At 45.2% G+C, this 18966-nt stretch overlaps 7 non-coding genes across 7 annotated transcripts; all 7 read right to left on the bottom strand.

Moving 5' to 3' along the window:
• Window positions 1-450: 450 nt before the first annotated feature.
• On the bottom strand, window positions 451-521 carry trnag-ccc (transfer RNA glycine (anticodon CCC)). The gene has a single exon. It is a non-coding gene; the product is annotated as a tRNA-Gly (tRNA).
• A 1405-nt stretch (window positions 522-1926) lies between these two features.
• On the bottom strand, window positions 1927-1997 carry trnag-ccc (transfer RNA glycine (anticodon CCC)). Its single transcript has one exon. It is a non-coding gene; the product is annotated as a tRNA-Gly (tRNA).
• Window positions 1998-3401: 1404 nt separating this feature from the next.
• Window positions 3402-3472, bottom strand: trnag-ccc (transfer RNA glycine (anticodon CCC)). Its single transcript has one exon. It is a non-coding gene; the product is annotated as a tRNA-Gly (tRNA).
• Window positions 3473-4875: 1403 nt separating this feature from the next.
• trnag-ccc (transfer RNA glycine (anticodon CCC)) lies at window positions 4876-4946 on the bottom strand. The gene has a single exon. It is a non-coding gene; the product is annotated as a tRNA-Gly (tRNA).
• A 2879-nt stretch (window positions 4947-7825) lies between these two features.
• Window positions 7826-7896, bottom strand: trnar-ccg (transfer RNA arginine (anticodon CCG)). The gene has a single exon. It is a non-coding gene; the product is annotated as a tRNA-Arg (tRNA).
• A 1412-nt stretch (window positions 7897-9308) lies between these two features.
• On the bottom strand, window positions 9309-9379 carry trnas-gcu (transfer RNA serine (anticodon GCU)). The gene has a single exon. It is a non-coding gene; the product is annotated as a tRNA-Ser (tRNA).
• Window positions 9380-10783: 1404 nt separating this feature from the next.
• On the bottom strand, window positions 10784-10854 carry trnag-gcc (transfer RNA glycine (anticodon GCC)). The gene has a single exon. It is a non-coding gene; the product is annotated as a tRNA-Gly (tRNA).
• Between the last annotated feature and the right edge of the window lie 8112 nt (window positions 10855-18966).

Genomic DNA, 18966 nt, shown 5'->3' with positions numbered 1-18966 from the left:
TTCCGCTGCAGCCTCCTAGCAGCTCGCACTGCAACCCAGCTTGGTGTGATTTGCAAAGTTGGAGATATTGCATTGATGGAATGATTGAAAATCGCCACAGCTCGAGGAAACGGTACCGCCGCTCCTTTCTGCTCCTCCTTATTAAACTGCCGCCCAGACTTGCTCCCGCTCTTTCAACACGGGCTCATCTCTGCTGCCGTGCTGCAAACAGCCACTCCTGTGTGTTCTCGCTTTTTAAATTGCCGCTTCCCTCTGCTCGTGCTATTTGAAAAATAACTCAAATCCTCTACTCCCTCACGTTACAAGCGATCCTCACTGCTCCCGCTCTTTGTACCGAAGCATATCTGCGCCCCCGCTCATTTAACAGCCGCTCCTCTCTGTGTACGCTCTTGAAACAGTCGGGAAGTTTAATTTTTAAATACACGCTTTCAGAAATACTTCCATAAACACAGCATTGGCCGGGAATCGAACCCGGGTCTCCGGCGTGGGAGGCGAGAATTGTACCCCTGAACCACCAATGCTCACATTACGAGCGCATTCAAGTTTAAAGATAGTGCAATTAGTGTTTAATTTTTGTTAATAAAAGGCGAAGAACAACAAAGCACCTCATATTCTGAAGATAGAAACATAGAAACTTAGAAAGTAGGTGCAGGAGTAGGCCATTCGTCCCTTCCAGCCAGCACCACCATTCAAAATGATCATGGCTGAGCATGCAACTTCACTTCCCCTTCCTGATTTCTCTCCATGCCCCTTGATCACTTTAGCCGTAAGGGCCATATCTCACTTTCTTTTGAGTATATCTATCCAACTGGCTTCCACATCTTTCTGTGGTACAGAATTCCACAGGTTCACAATGATCTGAGTGAAGAAGATTCTCCTCGTGTCGGTCCTAAATGGTTTACACTTTATCCTTAGACAGTGACCGCTGGTACTGGGCTTCCTTTATTCGGACAGCGGGAACCTTTTTACGCCATCAAACCTGTCCATTCCCGACCAAATTTTAAATGTTTCTATGAGCTCCCCTCTCATTCTTCTAAATTCCAGCGAGTATAAGCCTAGTCGATCCAGTCTTTCTTCAGTGACAGTCCTGCCATCCCTGGAATCAATCTGGTGAATATTCGCTACACTCCCTCAAAAGCAAGAATGTCCTTCCTCAGATTAGATGAACATAACTGCACACAATACTCAAGGTCTGGTCTCAGCAAGGTGCTGTACAAGTCTCCATGCTCCGATACCCTAATCTCCTCGCTATGAAGGCCAGCATGACATTTGGCTTCCTTTACTGCATGCTGTACCTGTATGTATGAATGACTTCAACGACTGATGTACCAAAATACCCAGGTCTCAATACCCCTCCGCTTTTACAAATCGGTCAACATTCAGATAACATTCTACCTTCAAGGTTTTGCCACCAAAGTGGATAAACTCACACTTATCTTCATTATATGGCATCTGCCATCCACCTAATCTGTCCAATTCCGCTGCAGCCTCCTAGCAGCTCGCACTGCAACCCAGCTTGGTGTGATTTGCAAAGTTGGAGATATTGCATTGATGGAATGATTGAAAATCGCCACAGCTCGAGGAAACGGTACCGCCGCTCCTTTCTGCTCCTCCTTATTAAACTGCCGCCCAGACTTGCTCCCGCTCTTTCAACACGGGCTCATCTCTGCTGCCGTGCTGCAAACAGCCACTCCTGTGTGTTCTCGCTTTTTAAATTGCCGCTTCCCTCTGCTCGTGCTATTTGAAAAATAACTCAAATCCTCTGCTCCCTCACGTTACAAGCGATCCTCACTGCTCCCGCTCTTTGTACCGAAGGATATCTGCGCCCCCGCTCATTTAACAGCCGCTCCTCTCTGTGTACGCTCTTGAAACAGTCGGGAAGTTTAATTTTTAAATACACGCTTTCAGAAATACTTCCATAAACACTGCATTGGCCGGGAATCGAACCCGGGTCTCCCGCGTGGGAGGCGAGAATTGTACCCCTGAACCACCAATGCTCACATTACGAACGCATTCAAGTTTAAAGATAGTGCAATTAGTGTTTAATTTTTGTTAATAAAAGGCGAAGAACAACAAAGCACCTCATATTCTGAAGATAGAAACATAGAAACTTAGAAAGTAGGTGCAGGAGTAGGCCAGTCGTCCCTTCCAGCCAGCACCACCATTCAAAATGATCATGGCTGAGCATGCAACTTCACTTCCCCTTCCTGATTTCTCTCCATGCCCCTTGATCACTTTAGCCGTAAGGGCCATATCTCACTGTCTTTTGCGTATATCTATCCAACTGGCTTCCACATCTTTCTGTGGTACAGAATTCCACAGGTTCACAATGATCTGAGTGAAGAAGATTCTCCTCGTGTCGGTCCTAAATGGTTTACACTTTATCCTTAGACAGTGACCGCTGGTACTGGGCTTCCTTTATTCGGACTGCGGGAACCTTTTTACGCCATCAAACCTGTCCATTCCCGACCAAATTTTAAATGTTTCTATGAGCTCCCCTCTCATTCTTCTAAATTCCAACGAGTATAAGCCTAGTCGATCCAGTCTTTCTTCATGTCAGTCCTGCCATCCCTGGAATCAATCTGGTGAATATTCGCTACACTCCCTCAAAAGAAAGAATGTCCTTCCTCAGATTAGATGATCATAACTGCACACAATACTCAAGGTCTGGTCTCAGCAAGGTGCTGTACAAGTCTCCATGCTCCGATACCCTAATCTCCTCGCTATGAAGGCCAGCATGACATTTGGCTTCCTTTACTGCATGCTGTACCTGTATGTATGAATGACTTCAACGACTGATGTACCAAAATACCCAGGTCTCAATACCCCTCCACTTTTACAAATCGGTCAACATTCAGATAACATTCTACCTTCAAGGCTTTGCCACCAAAGTGGATAAACTCACACTTATCTTCATTATATGGCATCTGCCATCCACCTAATCTGTCCAATTCCGCTGCAGCCTCCTGGCAGCTCGCACTGCAACCCAGCTTGGTGTGATTTGTAAAGTTGGAGATATTACATTGATGGAATTAGTGAAAATCGCCACAGCTCGAGGAAACGGTACCGCCGCTCCTTTCTGCTCCTCCTTATTAAACTGCCGCCCAGACTTGCTCCCGCTCTTTCAACACGGGCTCATCTCTGCTGCCGTGCTGCAAACAGCCACTCCTGTGTGTTCTCGCTTTTTAAATTGCCGCTTCCCTCTGCTCGTGCTATTTGAAAAATAACTCAAATCCTCTACTCCCTCACGTTACAAGCGATCCTCACTGCTCCCGCTCTTTGTACCGAAGGATATCTGCGCCCCCGCTCATTTAACAGCCGCTCCTCTCTGTGTACGCTCTTGAAACAGTCGGGAAGTTTAATTTTTAAATACACGCTTTCAGAAATACTTCCATAAACACTGCATTGGCCGGGAATCGAACCCGGGTCTCCCGCGTGGGAGGCGAGAATTGTACCCCTGAACCACCAATGCTCACATTACGAGCGCATTCAAGTTTAAAGATAGTGCAATTAGTGTTTAATTTTTGTTAATAAAAGGCGAAGAACAACAAAGCACCTCATATTCTGAAGATAGAAACATAGAAACTTAGAAAGTAGGTGCAGGAGTAGGCCATTCGTCCCTTCCAGCCAGCACCACCATTCAAAATGATCATGGCTGAGCATGCAACTTCACTTCCCCTTCCTGATTTCTCTCCATGCCCCTTGATCACTTTAGCCGTAAGGGCCATATCTCACTGTCTTTTGAGTATATCTATCCAACTGGCTTCCACATCTTTCTGTGGTACAGAATTCCACAGGTTCACAATGATCTGAGTGAAGAAGATTCTCCTCGTGTCGGTCCTAAATGGTTTACACTTTATCCTTAGACAGTGACCGCTGGTACTGGGCTTCCTTTATTCGGACTGCGGGAACCTTTTTACGCCATCAAACCTGTCCATTCCCGACCAAATTTTAAATGTTTCTATGAGCTCCCCTCTCATTCTTCTAAATTCCAACGAGTATAAGCCTAGTCGATCCAGTCTTTCTTCATGTCAGTCCTGCCATCCCTGGAATCAATCTGGTGAATATTCGCTACACTCCCTCAAAAGAAAGAATGTCCTTCCTCAGATTAGATGATCATAACTGCACACAATACTCAAGGTCTGGTCTCAGCAAGGTGCTGTACAAGTCTCCATGCTCCGATACCCTAATCTCCTCGCTATGAAGGCCAGCATGACATTTGGCTTCCTTTACTGCATGCTGTACCTGTATGTATGAATGACTTCAACGACTGATGTACCAAAATACCCAGGTCTCAATACCCCTCCACTTTTACAAATCGGTCAACATTCAGATAACATTCTACCTTCAAGGCTTTGCCACCAAAGTGGATAAACTCACACTTATCTTCATTATATGGCATCTGCCATCCACCTAATCTGTCCAATTCCGCTGCAGCCTCCTAGCAGCTCGCACTGCAACCCAGCTTGGTGTGATTTGTAAAGTTGGAGATATTACATTGATGGAATTAGTGAAAATCGCCACAGCTCGAGGAAACGGTACCGCCGCTCCTTTCTGCTCCTTCTTATTAAACTGCCGCCCAGACTTGCTCCCGCTCTTTCAACACCCGCTCATCTCTGCTTATGTGCTGCAAACAGCCACTCCTGTGCGTCTCGCTTTTTAAATTGCCGCTTCCCTCTGCTCGTGCTATTTGAAAAATAACTCAAATCCTTCACTCCCTCACGTTATAAGCGATCCTCACTGCTCCCGCTCTTTGTACCGAAGGATATCTGCGCCCCCGCTCATTTAACAGCCGCTCCTCTCTGTGTACGCTCTTGAAACAGTCGGGAAGTTTAATTTTTAAATACACGCTTTCAGAAATACTTCCATAAACACTGCATTGGCCGGGAATCGAACCCGGGTCTCCCGCGTGGGAGGCGAGAATTGTACCCCTGAACCACCAATGCTCACATTACGAGCACATTCAAGTTTAAAGATAGTGCAATTAGTGTTTAATTTTTGTTAATAAAAGGCGAAGAACAACAAAGCACCTCATATTCTGAAGATAGAAACATAGAAACTTAGAAAGTAGGTGCAGGAGTAGGCCATTCGTCCCTTCCAGCCAGCACCACCATTCAAAATGATCATGGCTGAGCATGCAACTTCACTTCCCCTTCCTGATTTCTCTCCATGCCCCTTGATCACTTTAGCCGTAAGGGCCATATCTCACTTTCTTTTGAGTATATCTATCCAACTGGCTTCCACATCTTTCTGTGGTACAGAATTCCACAGGTTCACAATGATCTGAGTGAAGAAGATTCTCCTCGTGTCGGTCCTAAATGGTTTACACTTTATCCTTCGACAGTGACCGCTGGTACTGGGCTTCCTGCATTCGGACTGCGGGAACCTTTTTACGCCATCAAACCTGTCCATTCCCGACCAAATTTTAAATGTTTCTATGAGCTCCCCTCTCATTCTTCTAAATTCCAGCGAGTATAAGCCTAGTCGATCCAGTCTTTCTTCATGTCAGTCCTGCCATCCCTGGAATCAATCTGGTGAATATTCGCTACACTCCCTCAAAAGCAAGAATGTCCTTCCTCAGATTAGATGAACATAACTGCACACAATACTCAAGGTCTGGTCTCAGCAAGGTGCTGTACAAGTCTCCATGCTCCGATACTCTAATCTCCTCGCTATGAAGGCCAGCATGACATTTGGCTTCCTTTACTGCATGCTGTACCTGTATGTATGAATGACTTCAACGACTGATGTACCAAAATACCCAGGTCTCAATACCCCTCCGCTTTTACAAATCGGTCAACATTCAGATAACATTCTACCTTCAAGGTTTTGCCACCAAAGTGGATAAACTCACACTTATCTTCATTATATGGCATCTGCCATCCACCTAATCTGTCCAATTCCGCTGCAGCCTCCTAGCAGCTCGCACTGCAACCCAGCTTGGTGTGATTTGCAAAGTTGGAGATATTGCATTGATGGAATGATTGAAAATCGCCACAGCTCGAGGAAACGGTACCGCCGCTCCTTTCTGCTCCTCCTTATTAAACTGCCGCCCAGACTTGCTCCCGCTCTTTCAACACGGGCTCATCTCTGCTGCCGTGCTGCAAACAGCCACTCCTGTGTGTTCTCGCTTTTTAAATTGCCGCTTCCCTCTGCTCGTGCTATTTGAAAAATAACTCAAATCCTCTACTCCCTCACGTTACAAGCGATCCTCACTGCTCCCGCTCTTTGTACCGAAGGATATCTGCGCCCCCGCTCATTTAACAGCCGCTCCTCTCTGTGTACGCTCTTGAAACAGTCGGGAAGTTTAATTTTTAAATACACGCTCTCAGAAATACTTCCATAAACACTGCATTGGCCGGGAATCGAACCCGATTCTCCCGCGTGGGAGGCGAGAATTGTACCCCTGAACCACCAATTCTCACATTACGAGCGCATTCAAGTTTAAAGATAGTGCAATTAGTGTTTAATTTTTGTTAATAAAAGGCGAAGAACAACAAAGCACCTCATATTCTGAAGATAGAAACATAGAAACTTAGAAAGTAGGTGCAGGAGTAGGCCATTCGTCCCTTCCAGCCAGCACCACCATTCAAAATGATCATGGCTGAGCATGCAACTTCACTTCCCCTTCCTGATTTCTCTCCATGCCCCTTGATCACTTTAGCCGTAAGGGCCATATCTCACTGTCTTTTGAGTATATCTATCCAACTGGCTTCCACATCTTTCTGTGGTACAGAATTCCACAGGTTCACAATGATCTGAGTGAAGAAGATTCTCCTCGTGTCGGTCCTAAATGGTTTACACTTTATTCTTAGACAGTGACCGCTGGTACTGGGCTTCCTTTATTCGGACTGCGGGAACCTTTTTACGCCATCAAACCTGTCCATTCCCGACCAAATTTTAAATGTTTCTATGAGCTCCCCTCTCATTCTTCTAAATTCCAGCGAGTATAAGCCTAGTCGATCCAGTCTTTCTTCATGTCAGTCCTGCCATCCCTGGAATCAATCTGGTGAATATTCGCTACACTCCCTCAAAAGCAAGAATGTCCTTCCTCAGATTAGATGATCATAACTGCACACAATACTCAAGGTCTGGTCTCAGCAAGTTGCTGTACAAGTCTCCATGCTCCGATACCCTAATCTCCTCGCTATGAAGGCCAGCATGACATTTGGCTTTCTTTACTGCATGCTGTACCTGTATGTATGAATGACTTCAACGACTGATGCACCAAAGTACCCAGGTCTCAATACCCCTCCGCTTTTACAAATCGGTCATCATTCAGATAACATTCTACCTTCAAGGTTTTGCCACCAAAGTGGATAAACTCACACTTATCTTCATTATATTGCATCTGCCATCTACCGAATCTGTCCAATTCCGCTGCAGCCTCCTAGCAGCTCGCACTGCAATCCAGCTTGGTGTGATTTGCAAAGTTGGAGATATTACATTAATGGAATTATTGAAAATCGCCACAGCTCGAGGAAACGGTACCGCCGCTCGATTCTGCTCCTCCTTATTAAACTGCCGCCCAGACTTGCTCCCGCTCTTTCAACACCTGCTCATCTCTGCTGCCGTGCTGCAAACAGCCACTCCTGTGTGTTCTCGCTTTTTAAATTGCCGCTTCCCTCTGCTCGTGCTATTTGAAAAATAACTCAAATCCTTTACTCCCTCACGTTACAAGCGATCCTCACTGCTCCCGCTCTTTTTCCCGAAGGATATCTGCGCCCCCGCTCATTTAACAGCCGCTCCTCTCTGTGTACGCTCTTGAAACAGTCGGGAAGTTTAATTTTTAAAAACACGCATTCTGAAATACTTCCATAAACACTGCATTGGCCGGGAATCGAACCCGGGTCTCCCGCGTCGGAGGCGAGAATTCTACCCCTGAACCACCAATGCTCACATTGCGAGCACATTCAAGTTTAAAGATAGTACAATTAGTGTTTAATTTTTGTTAATAAAAGGCGAAGAACAACAAAGCACCTCATATTCTGAAGATAGAAACATAGAAACTTAGAAAGTAGGTGCAGCAGTAGGCCATTCGTCCCTTCCAGCCAGCACCACCATTCAATATGATCATGGCTGAGCATGCAACTTCACTTCCCCTTCCTGATTTCTCTCCATGCCCCTTGATCACTTTAGCCGTAAGGGCCATATCTCACTCTCTTTTGAGTATATCTATCCAACTGGCTTCCACATCTTTCTGTGATACAGAATTCCACAGGTTCACAATGATCTGAGTGAAGAAGATTCTCCTCGTGTCGGTCCGAAATGGTTTACACTTTATCCTTGGACAGTGACCGCTGGTACTGGGCTTCCTTTATTCGGACTGCGGGAACCTTTTTACGCCATCAAACCTGTCCATTCCCGACCAAATTTTAAATGCTTCTATGAGCTCCCCTCTCATTCTTCTAAATTCCAGCGAGTATAAGCCTAGTCGATCCAGTCTTTCTTCATGTCAGTCCTGCCATCCCTGGAATCAATCTGGTGAATATTCGCTACACTCCCTCAAAAGCAAGAATGTCCTTCCTCAGATTAGATGAACATAACTGCACACAATACTCAAGGTCTGGTCTCAGCAAGGTGCTGTACAAGTCTCCATGCTCCGATACCCTAATCTCCTCGCTATGAAGGCCAGCATGACATTTGGCTTCCTTTACTGCATGTGTACCTGTATGTATGAATGACATGAATGACTTCAACGACTGATGTACCAAAATACCCAGGTCTCAATACGCCTCCGCTTTTACAAATCGGTCAACATTCAGATAAAATTCTACCTTCAAGGTTTTGCCACCAAAGTGGATAAACTCACGCTTATCGACATTAAATGGCATCTGCCAACCACCTAATCTGTCCAATTCCGCTGCAGCCTCCTAGCAGCTCGCACTACCACCCAGCTTGGTGTGATTTGCAAAGTTGGAGATATTACATTGATGCAATTATTGAAAATCGCCACAGCTCGAGGAAACGGTACCGCCGCTCTATTCTGCTCCTCCTTATTAAACCGCCGCCGAGCCTTGATCCCGCTCTTTCAACACCCGCTCATCTCTGCTGCCGTGCTGCAAACAGACACTCCTGTGTGTTCTCGCTTTTTAAATTGCCGCTTCCCTCTGCTCGTGCTGTTTGAAAAATAACTCAAATCCTTTACTCCCTCACGTTACAAGCGCTCCTCACTGCTCCCGCTCTTTGTACCGAAGGATATCTGTGCCTCCGCTCATTTAACAGCAGCTCCTCTCTGTGTGCGCTCTTGAAACAGTCGGGAAGCTTAATTTTCAAATGCACGGTTTCCGAAATACTTCCATAAACACTGCATTGGCCGGGAATCGAACCCAGGTCTCCCGCGTAGCATGCGAGAATTCTACCACTGAACCACCAATGCTCACATTACGAACCCATTCAAGTTTAAAGATAGTGCAGTTAGTGTTTAATTTTTGTTAATAAAAGGCGAAGAACATCAAAGCACCTCATATTCTGAAGATAGAAACATAGAAACTTAGAAAGTTGGTGCAGGAGTAGGCCATTCGTCCGTTCCAGCCAGCACCACCATTCAATATGATCATGGCTGAGCATGCAACTTCACTTCCCCTTCCTGATTTCTCTCCATACCCCTTGATCACTTTAGCCGTAAGGGCCATATCTCACTCTCTTTAGAGTATATCTATCCAACTGGCTTCCACATCTTTCTGTGGTACAGAATTCCACAGGTTCACAATGATCTGAGTGAAGAAGTTTCACCTCGTGACGGTCCTAAATGGTTTACACTTTATCCTTAGACAGTGACCGCTGGTACTGGGCTTCCTGCATTCGGACTGCGGGAACCTTTTTACGCCATCAAACCTGTCCATTCCCGAACAAATTTTAAATGTTTCTACGAGCTCCACTCTCATTCTTCTAAATTCCAGCGAGCATAAGCCTAGTCGATCCAGTCTTTCTTCATGTCAGTCCTGCCATCCCTAGAATCAGTCAGGTGAATATTCGCTACACTCTCTCAAAAGCAAGAATGTCCTTCCTCAGATTAGATGATCATAACTGCACACAATACTCAAGGTCTGGTCTCACCAAGGTCCTGTACAAGTCTCCATGCTCCGATACCCTAATCTCCTCGCTATGAAGGCCAGCATGACATTTGCTTCCTTTACTGCATGCTGTACCTGTATGTATGAATGACTTCAACGACTGATGTACCAAAATACCCAGGTCTCAATACCCCTTTCGCTTTTACAAATCGGTCAACATTCAGATAACATTCTACCTTCAAGGTTTTGCCACCAAAATGGATAAAGTCACACTTATCTACATTATATGGCATCTGCCATCCACCTAGTCTGTCCAATACCGCTGCAGCCTCCTAGCAGCTCGCACTGCCACCCAGCTTGGTGTGATTTGCAAAGTTGGAGATATGACATTGATGGAATTATTGAAAATCGCCACAGCTCGAGGAAACGGTACCGCTGCTCTATTCTGCTCCTCCTTATTAAACTGCCGCCCAGACTTGCTCCCGCTCTTTCAACACCCACTCATCTCTGCTGCCGTGCTGCACACAGCCACTCCTGTGTGTTCTCGCTTTTTAAATTGCCGCTTCCCTCTGCTCGTGCTATTTGAAAAATAACTCAAATCCTTTACTCCCTCACTTTACAAGCGCTCCTCACTGCTCCCGCTCTTTATGCCGAAGGATATCTGTGCCTCCGCTCATTTAACAGCCGCTCCTCTCTGTGTCCGCTCTTTAAACAATCGGTAAGCTTAATTTTTAAATGCACGGTTTCCGAAATACTACCATAAAAACTCCATTGGCCGGGAATCGAACCCGGGTCCCCCGCGTGGCAAGCGAGAATTCTACCCCTGAACCACCAATGCTCACATTATGAGCACATTCAAGTTTAAAGATAGTGCAATTAGTGTTTAATTTGTGTTAATAAAAGGCGAAGAACAACAAAACACCTCATATTCTGAAGATAGAAACATAGAAACTTAGAAAGTAGGTGCAGCCAGCACCACCATTCAATATGAATACTCTGCCGGGAAATTCAGAGCTTGGAAATCTCATGTGAACGCTAAACATTGACAAACAGTGTTCAAATGTGCAATATAGGAGGGGCCCAGGCCAAATGAATGCTCAGTGCCCATGGTCCAGGCATTCTCTGATTCCTGTCTTGCACAAGTTGCGAAGCTTAAAATGCTAAATATTTCCACAGTGGCAATGCATTGACTGATGATAAGCGAGAGTGATGTAGCGCAAAAAGGTACATGGAAGACTAATGTTAGCCACGATTGGCAACATTTACGGAGTCAATCAGCAATTGTAGTTCCACTTGTTGAGCGAGATCGAGTAATTTCGTGCAGACTTTAAAACAGAAGTGCATGTTGTATCACTACAATGAATGATGCGCTGCTGATGGTTGGGGCAGCAACTGTGAGGTGAGCTGTAAGTTTGTTCAGGAACAACCTTGGAGTTTGAATCACCGAAACTACAATGTCCCCTGACAGGGAATCGGACCAGGCCCACGGCGGTGAGAGCGCCGAATCCTAACCATTAGACCACCAGGGAAACTACTTCAACTGTCTGTGCCAGCAAGCAAACCAACCCAGTCTTTCCTCCTTGCTCTTTCGAAATTAACAGCACATTCGCGCCACGGAAAACTGTTCGCAGCAAATGGCAGTTTTTGTGGACAACAGCTAAGACATATCTACGCAACCAGAGCGTTAAGTGCGGCTTGGCATCCACTGAAATCTATTTCAGTCTGTCCTTTTTTCGGCAATATTCACTCTCGGTGCCGGGTGAAGATTTCATTTGGTGTTTTTGTCCTGAACTGCAGCCTTTTGTCCAAGTCCGAGCGACAGAAACGTTCTGTTAGTCTGTTCCTGCTTATAACCATTTACGGGAACAGGTCTCAAGTTCATCGGTTATTAGCAAACCAAGAAGCACAAATAAACAGAAAGTTGTGCTCTGCACCCCGTCGGCAAAGAAGCAACGGCTGTTATTCCAAATAATTCCCAACCATTGGGAATCCGTGTGGATTTCTTTCATTGTAAAGATTTGATTGTAAAATTTGCTAAAAAACGAATAAAAATTATGAAAAACATTGGGATGGCCCGTGCTCTTGGCTTTATTAATACCACGCTTTAAGCAACCGAGCTAACCGGCTACAAAGTGCCCCAAGGTTGCGTGAAAGCCCAGCCTGAGGGGATTGTGTTTCCGGTTCGCACTGGGTGATAGAGATGAACATTGAACACATCGCATCGTTTAAACAAATACAAAACTGGACAGAGTGTAAATAGAACGTAACAGAAAAAGAGCACTGAATCTAAAAAAAATTCATGTCGAAAATTATTATCACGCAACTGCTGAACAGCCCATCCCTCAATAATAAGAACATAACAATTAGGAACAGGCGTAGACGATCTAGCCCCTCGAGCCTGCTCCGCCATTAAACAAGATCATGGCTGATCTGGCCGTGGACTCAGCTCCACTTACCCGCCCGCTCCCCATAACCCTTAATTCCCTCTTTGGTGAAAAATCTATCGATCTGTGACTTGAATACATTCTATGAGCTAGCCTCAACTTCTTCCTTGGGCAGAGAATTCTACAGATTCGCAACCCTCTGGGAGAAGAAATCCCTTCTCAACTCGGTTTTAAATTGGCTCCCCCGTATTTTGAGGCTGTGCCTCCTAGTTCGACTCGTCCCGACCAGTGGAGACAACCTCTCTTGCTCTATCTTGTCTATCCCTTTCATGATTTTAAATGTTTCTATAAGATCACCCCTCATCCTTCTGAACTCCAACGAGTAAAGTCCAAGTCTACTCAATCTATCATCATAAGGTAACACCCTCATCTCCGGAATCAGCCTCGTGAATCGTCTCTGTACCCACTCCAAAGCCAGTATATCCTTCCGAAAGTAAGGTGACCAAAACTGCATGCAGTACTCCAGGTGCGGCCTCACCAATAGCCTATTCAGTTGCAGCAGGACCTCCCTGCTTTTGTACTCCATCCCTCTCGCAATGAAGGCCAATATTCCATTCGCCTTCCTGATTACCTGCTACACCTGCAAACTAACTTTTTGGGTTTCATGCACAAGGACCCCAGGACCCTCTGCACCTCAGCATGTTGTAATTTCTCCCCATTCGAATAATATTCTCTTTTACTGTTTTTTTTTCCCAAGGTGGATGACCTCACACTTTCCGACATTGTATTCGATATACCAAACCTTAGCCCATTCGCTTAACCTATCCAAATCTCTTTGCAGCCTCTCTGTGTCCTCTATACAACCCGCTTTTCCTCTAATATTTGTGTCATCTGCAGATTTTGTTACACTACACTCTGTCCCCTCTTCCAGGTTATCTATGTGTATTGTAAACAGTTGTGGTCCCAACACCGATCCCTGTGGCACACCACTAACCACCGATTACCAACCAGAAAAGGACCCATTTATCCCGACTCTCTGCTTTCTGTTCGCCAGCCAATTCTCTATGCATGTGAATACATTTCCTCTGACTCTGCGTACCTCTATCTTCTGCGGTAACCTTTTGTGTGGCACCTTATCGAATGCCTATTGGAAATCTAAATACACCACATCCACCTCGATCCACCATGCTCGTTCTATCCTCAAATAATTCCAATAAATTAGTTAAACATGATTCTCCCTTCATGAATCCATTATGTGTCTGCTTGATTGCACTATTCCTATCTAGATGTCCCGCTATTTCTTCCTTAATGATAGTTTCAAGCATTTTCCCCACTACAGATGTTACACTAACCGGCCTATAGGTACCTGCCTTTTGTCTGCCCCCTTTTTTAAACAGAGCCGTTACATTAGCTGCTTTCCTATCCGCTGGTACCTCCCCAGAGTCCAGAGAGTTTTGTTAGATTATAACGAATGCATCTGCTATAATTTCCGCCATCTCTTTTAATACTCTGGGATGCATTTCATCAGGACCAGAGGACTTGTCTACCTTGAGTCCCATTAGCCTGTCCAGCACTACCCCCCCCCCCCCAAGTGACAGTGATTGTCTCAAGGTCGTCCCTTCCCACATTCTTGTGTCCAGCAATTTTTGGCATGTTTTTTGTGTCTTCCACTGTGAAGACCGAAGCAAAATCATTGTTTGAGGTCTCAGCCATTCCCACATTTCCCATTATTGAATCCCCCTTCTCACCTTCTAAGGGACCAACATTTACTGTATCACTCTTTTCCACTTTATATGTCTGTATAAACTTTTACTATATGTGTTTATGTTTTGCGCAAGTTTAAATTCGCAATCTATCTTTCCTTTCTTTATTGATTTTTTAGTCATTCTTTGCTGTTGTTTAAAATTTTCCCAATCTTCTAGTTTCCCACTAACCTTGGCCACCTTATACGAATTGGTCTTTAATTTGATACTCTCCTTTATTTCCTTGGTTATAAACGGCTGGTTATCCGTTCTCTTACCGTCCTTCTTTTTCACTGGAATATATTTTTGTTGCGCACTATGCAAGATCTCCTTAAAAGTCTTCCACTGATCCCCAATTGTGCCACCGTTTAGTCTGTGTTTCCAGTCTACTTTAGCCAAACCGGCCCTCATCCCACTGTATTCCCCTTTGTTTAAGCATAGTACGCTCGTTTCTGACACAACGTCCTCACCCTCAATCTGTATTACAAATTCAACCATACTGTGATCACTCATTCCGAGAGGGTCTTTTGCTCGGAGATCATTTATTTTTCCTGTCTCATTACACAGGACCAGATCTACGATAGCTTGCTCCCTTGAAGGTCCTGTAACATATTGTTCTAAGAAACAATCCCGTATGCATTCTATGAATTCCTCCTCCAGGCTACACGGTGCGATTTGATTTGACCAATCGATATGTAGGTTAAAATCCCCCATGATTACAGCCGTTACTTTTTCACATGCCTCCATTATTCCCTTGTTAATTGCCCGCCCCACCATGAAGTTATTATTTGGGGGCCTATAAACTACGTCCACCAGTGATTTTTTCCCCTCACTATCTCTAATCTCCACCCACAATGATTCAACATTTTGTTCATTAGAACCAATATCATCTCTCACAACTGCCCTGATATCATCCTTTATTAACAGAGCTACCCCACCTCCTTTCCCTTCTTGTCTATCTTTCCGAATCGTCAGATACCCTTTAATGTTTAATTCCCAGTCTTGGCGACCTTGCAGCCATGTTTCTGTCATAGCCACCAAATCATACCCATTTGTAATGATTTGTGCCGTCAACTCATTTACTTTATTTCGAATGCTGCGTGCTTTTAGGTCGAGTGTTTTAATCCTAGTTTTTAAACCATGATTTTTAGTTTTGACCCCTCCTGCAGCCCCTTTATATTCAGTGGCCCTTTTTGTTTTTTGCCTTGGGTTTCTCTGCCCTCCACTTTTAATCATCTCCTTTCTGTCTTTTGATGTTGTCTCCTTTTTGTTTCCCTCAGTCTCCTTGCATTGTTTCCCATCCCCCTGCAATATTAGTTTAACTCCTCCCCAACAGCACTAGCAAACACTCCCCCAAGGACATTGGTTCCGGTTCCGCCCAGGTGCAGACCATCCGGTTTGTACTGGTCCCACCTCCCCCAGAACCGGTTCCAAAGCCCCAGGAATTTGAATCCCTCCCTACTGCATCAATGCTCAAGCCACGTATTCATCTGAGCTATCCAGCGATTCCTACTCTGACTAGCACGTGGCACTGGTAGCAATCCCGAGATTACTACTTTTGAGGTCCTACGTTTTAATTTAGCTCCTAGCTACTTAAATTCGTCTCGTAGGATCTCATCCCTTTTTTTTAACTATATCGTTGGTACCAATGTGCACCACGACAACTGGCTGTTCACCTTCCCTTTTCAGAATGTCCTGCATTCGCTCCGAGACATCCTTGACCCTTGCACCAGGGAGGCAACATAGCATCCTGGAGTCTCGGTTGCGGCCGCAGAAACGCCTATCTATTCCCCTTACAATCGAATCCCCTATCACTATCGCTCTCCAACTCTTTTTCCTGCCCTCCTGTGCAGCAGAGCCAGCCACGGTGCCATAAACGTGGCTGCCGCTGCCCTCCCCTGATGAGACATCCCCCTCAACAATACTCAAAACGGTGTATCTGTTTTGCAGGGGGATGACCGCAGGGGACACCTGCACTTCCTTCTTTGCACTGACCTTCCTGCTGGTCTTCCATTCCCGAGCTGGCTGTGGAACCTTCACCTGCGTTAGGACCAACTCGCTACACGTGCTACTCACGTCATTCTCAGCATCGTGGATGCTCCAGAGTGAATCCACCTCAGATGCAGTTCCGCAACACGGTCCGTCAGGAGCTGAAGGCTGATACACTTCCCGCACACGAAGCCGTCAGGGACAGTGGAAGTGCCCCGGAGTTCCCACATGGTGCAGGAGGAGCATATCACGTGACCGAACTCTCCTGCCATGACTTAACCCTTAGATACACTTAAATTGGCATCAACAATGCTAAAGGTTACTCACTGATATCGAAGAGAAAAAAGAAAAAAGAAAAACTTCTCACCAATCACCAGCCAATCACTTATCCACTTGGCTGTGACGTCACCTCCCTATTTCTTTCTTGACTTCTCCCTGCAGCTGCACAAGCACGCCTTTGTGGGCCTCTGCCGATCCCCGGACTCGGGCCTCAGCGACCACGACCTCCCGCTGCCTCAAGCACTGTCTCGATTTCTAACCAGCTTCTCCCCTTAAAATGAAGGGAACGCAAAATGACCAGATATTGCCAAAACTGGGATTGAACCAGGGACTTTTCGATCTCCCAACTGAGCTTTGTCAGCCAGACAAAAAACAAAGCAAACTTTCTCACACCTTTTTGAAAGAAAACTTAACCCCGGAAGGAATTGACCCGCACATTCAGTCCTCATTTCGGGGAAATGGGTCCCAAACACATCTCGGAGCTCAGGTTGTGTTAATGTAATGTATAATGATACTGAAAATCTTAATGCTCATGTTAACTTATCACTGCCCACGATCCAGTCACTCTCTGATTCCAGTCTTGTACACATTACTAAGTTGAAAATGTGCATTTTTCCGCACTAGCAATTAATTGATTGATTGCCGTGCTGTTATCAGCTCGGTTTGTTCGGGTGATGCCGCGCCAGAACGTACATGGAAGAATAATGATCATTGTGATTGTTCTCAAACTGCAGTTAAATGTTGTCAAAAAACGTACAGTGTCAATCAGCAATTGTAGTTCCATATGTTGATTTAGTGTTCTGCTGAAGTGTTCATAAAGACACGAAGATTGTACAACAGGCTAGATTTCACAGTGTTGAAGACACAGTGAAATATGCTGGAGAGTTTATAACTGTTTCAGAACATAAAATATCAGTAAAATTCCCAGTTCTTTTCTCGGCACTGATGGGTTGTGAAATGGAGACGGGCCGTAGTCCTATTCAGCCGCACTGACCCCGAGGCAAGGTGAAATTCAAGCAGGTTCAGTCCTCAGCAGTGATATGCTGAAGAGAGATAAGAGTCGCGAATCAAGGAGAGATTTAACGATAGTGATGTTGAATTTCGGTTAGATCAAACACTCCATGAATTCTCTGCCGGGAAATTCAGAGCTTGGAAATCGTCTGTGAACGCTAAACATTGACACACAGTGAGCCAATGTTCAATATAGGATGGGCCCAATGAATGCTCAGGATGAGTTATCAGTGCCAATGGTCCAGGCATTCTCTGGTTCCAGTCTTGCACACGTTGCAAAATTTAAAATGCTGAATATTTCCACAGTTGCAATGCATTGACTGATGATAAGCTAGAGTAAAGTGGCGCAAAAAGGTACATGGAAGACTAAAGATAGCCATGATTGGCAACATTTACGGTGTCAATGAGCAATTGTCGTTCCACTTGTTGAGCGAGATCTAGTCATTACTTGCAGACTTTAAAACTGGAGTGTATGTTGTATCACGACAATGAAGGATGCGCTGCTGATGGTTGGGGCAGCAACAGTGAGGTGAACTGCAACATTGCTCAGGAACAACCTTGGAGTTTGAACCACCGAAAATACAATGCTCCCTAACCGGGAATTGAACCCGGGACATGATGATGTGACTGCAAAATCCTAACCACTAGATCACCAGGGAAACTGCAGCAACTTTTTATGACAGCAACCAGACCAACCCAGTCTTTCCTCCTTGCTCTTTCGAAATCTCATCACATTCGCGCCAGGGAAAACTGTTCGTAGCAAATGGCAGTTTATGTGCAGAACACCTCAGACATGTCCGCGCAACCAGAGCGTTAAGTGCGGCTAGGCTTCCACTGAAATCTATTTCATTCTGTCCATTTTTCAGCAATTTTCACTCTCGGTGCCGATGAAGATTTCATTTGGTGTTTTTGTCCTGAATTGCAGCCTTTTGCCCATCTCCGGGCGACAGAACCGTTCTGTCTGTCTGTTCCTGCCTGTAAACATTTACGGGAACAGGTCTCCAGTTCATCGTTTATCAGCAAACCAATAACACAAATAAACAGAAAGTTGTGCTCTGCACCCCGTCGGCAAAAAGGCAATGGCTGTTATTCCAAATAATTCCCAACCATTGGGATTCCGTGATTATTTCTTTCATTATAAAGATTTGTTCGTAAAAGTTACTAAAAACCGAATAAAATTCATGAAAAACATTGGGATGGCCCGTGCTCTTGGCTTTATTAATACCACGCTCTAACCAACCGAGCTAACCGGCTACAAATTGCCCCAAAGGTGCGTGAATGCCCAGCCTGAGGGAATTGTGTTTCTGGCTCATACTGGGTGATAGAGTTACTGCATAAACATTGAGCAGATCGCATCGCTTAAATATTGTTCACTCTACATATTCAAAACTGGACACAGTTTAAATAGAAAGGAACAGAGAAAGAGCGCTGTTTCTAAAAAAAATTCATGTCGAAAATTATTATCACGCAACTGCTGAAGAGCCCATCCCTCAAGCACTATTTCGATTTCAAACCAGCTTGTCCCCTGAATATGAAGGGAACGCA

This window comes from Pristiophorus japonicus, chromosome 25, assembly GCF_044704955.1.
Source record: "Pristiophorus japonicus isolate sPriJap1 chromosome 25, sPriJap1.hap1, whole genome shotgun sequence".
In the NCBI taxonomy this organism is placed as follows: Eukaryota; Metazoa; Chordata; class Chondrichthyes; family Pristiophoridae; genus Pristiophorus; species Pristiophorus japonicus.
This window is presented reverse-complemented; position numbering and strand designations above follow the sequence as displayed.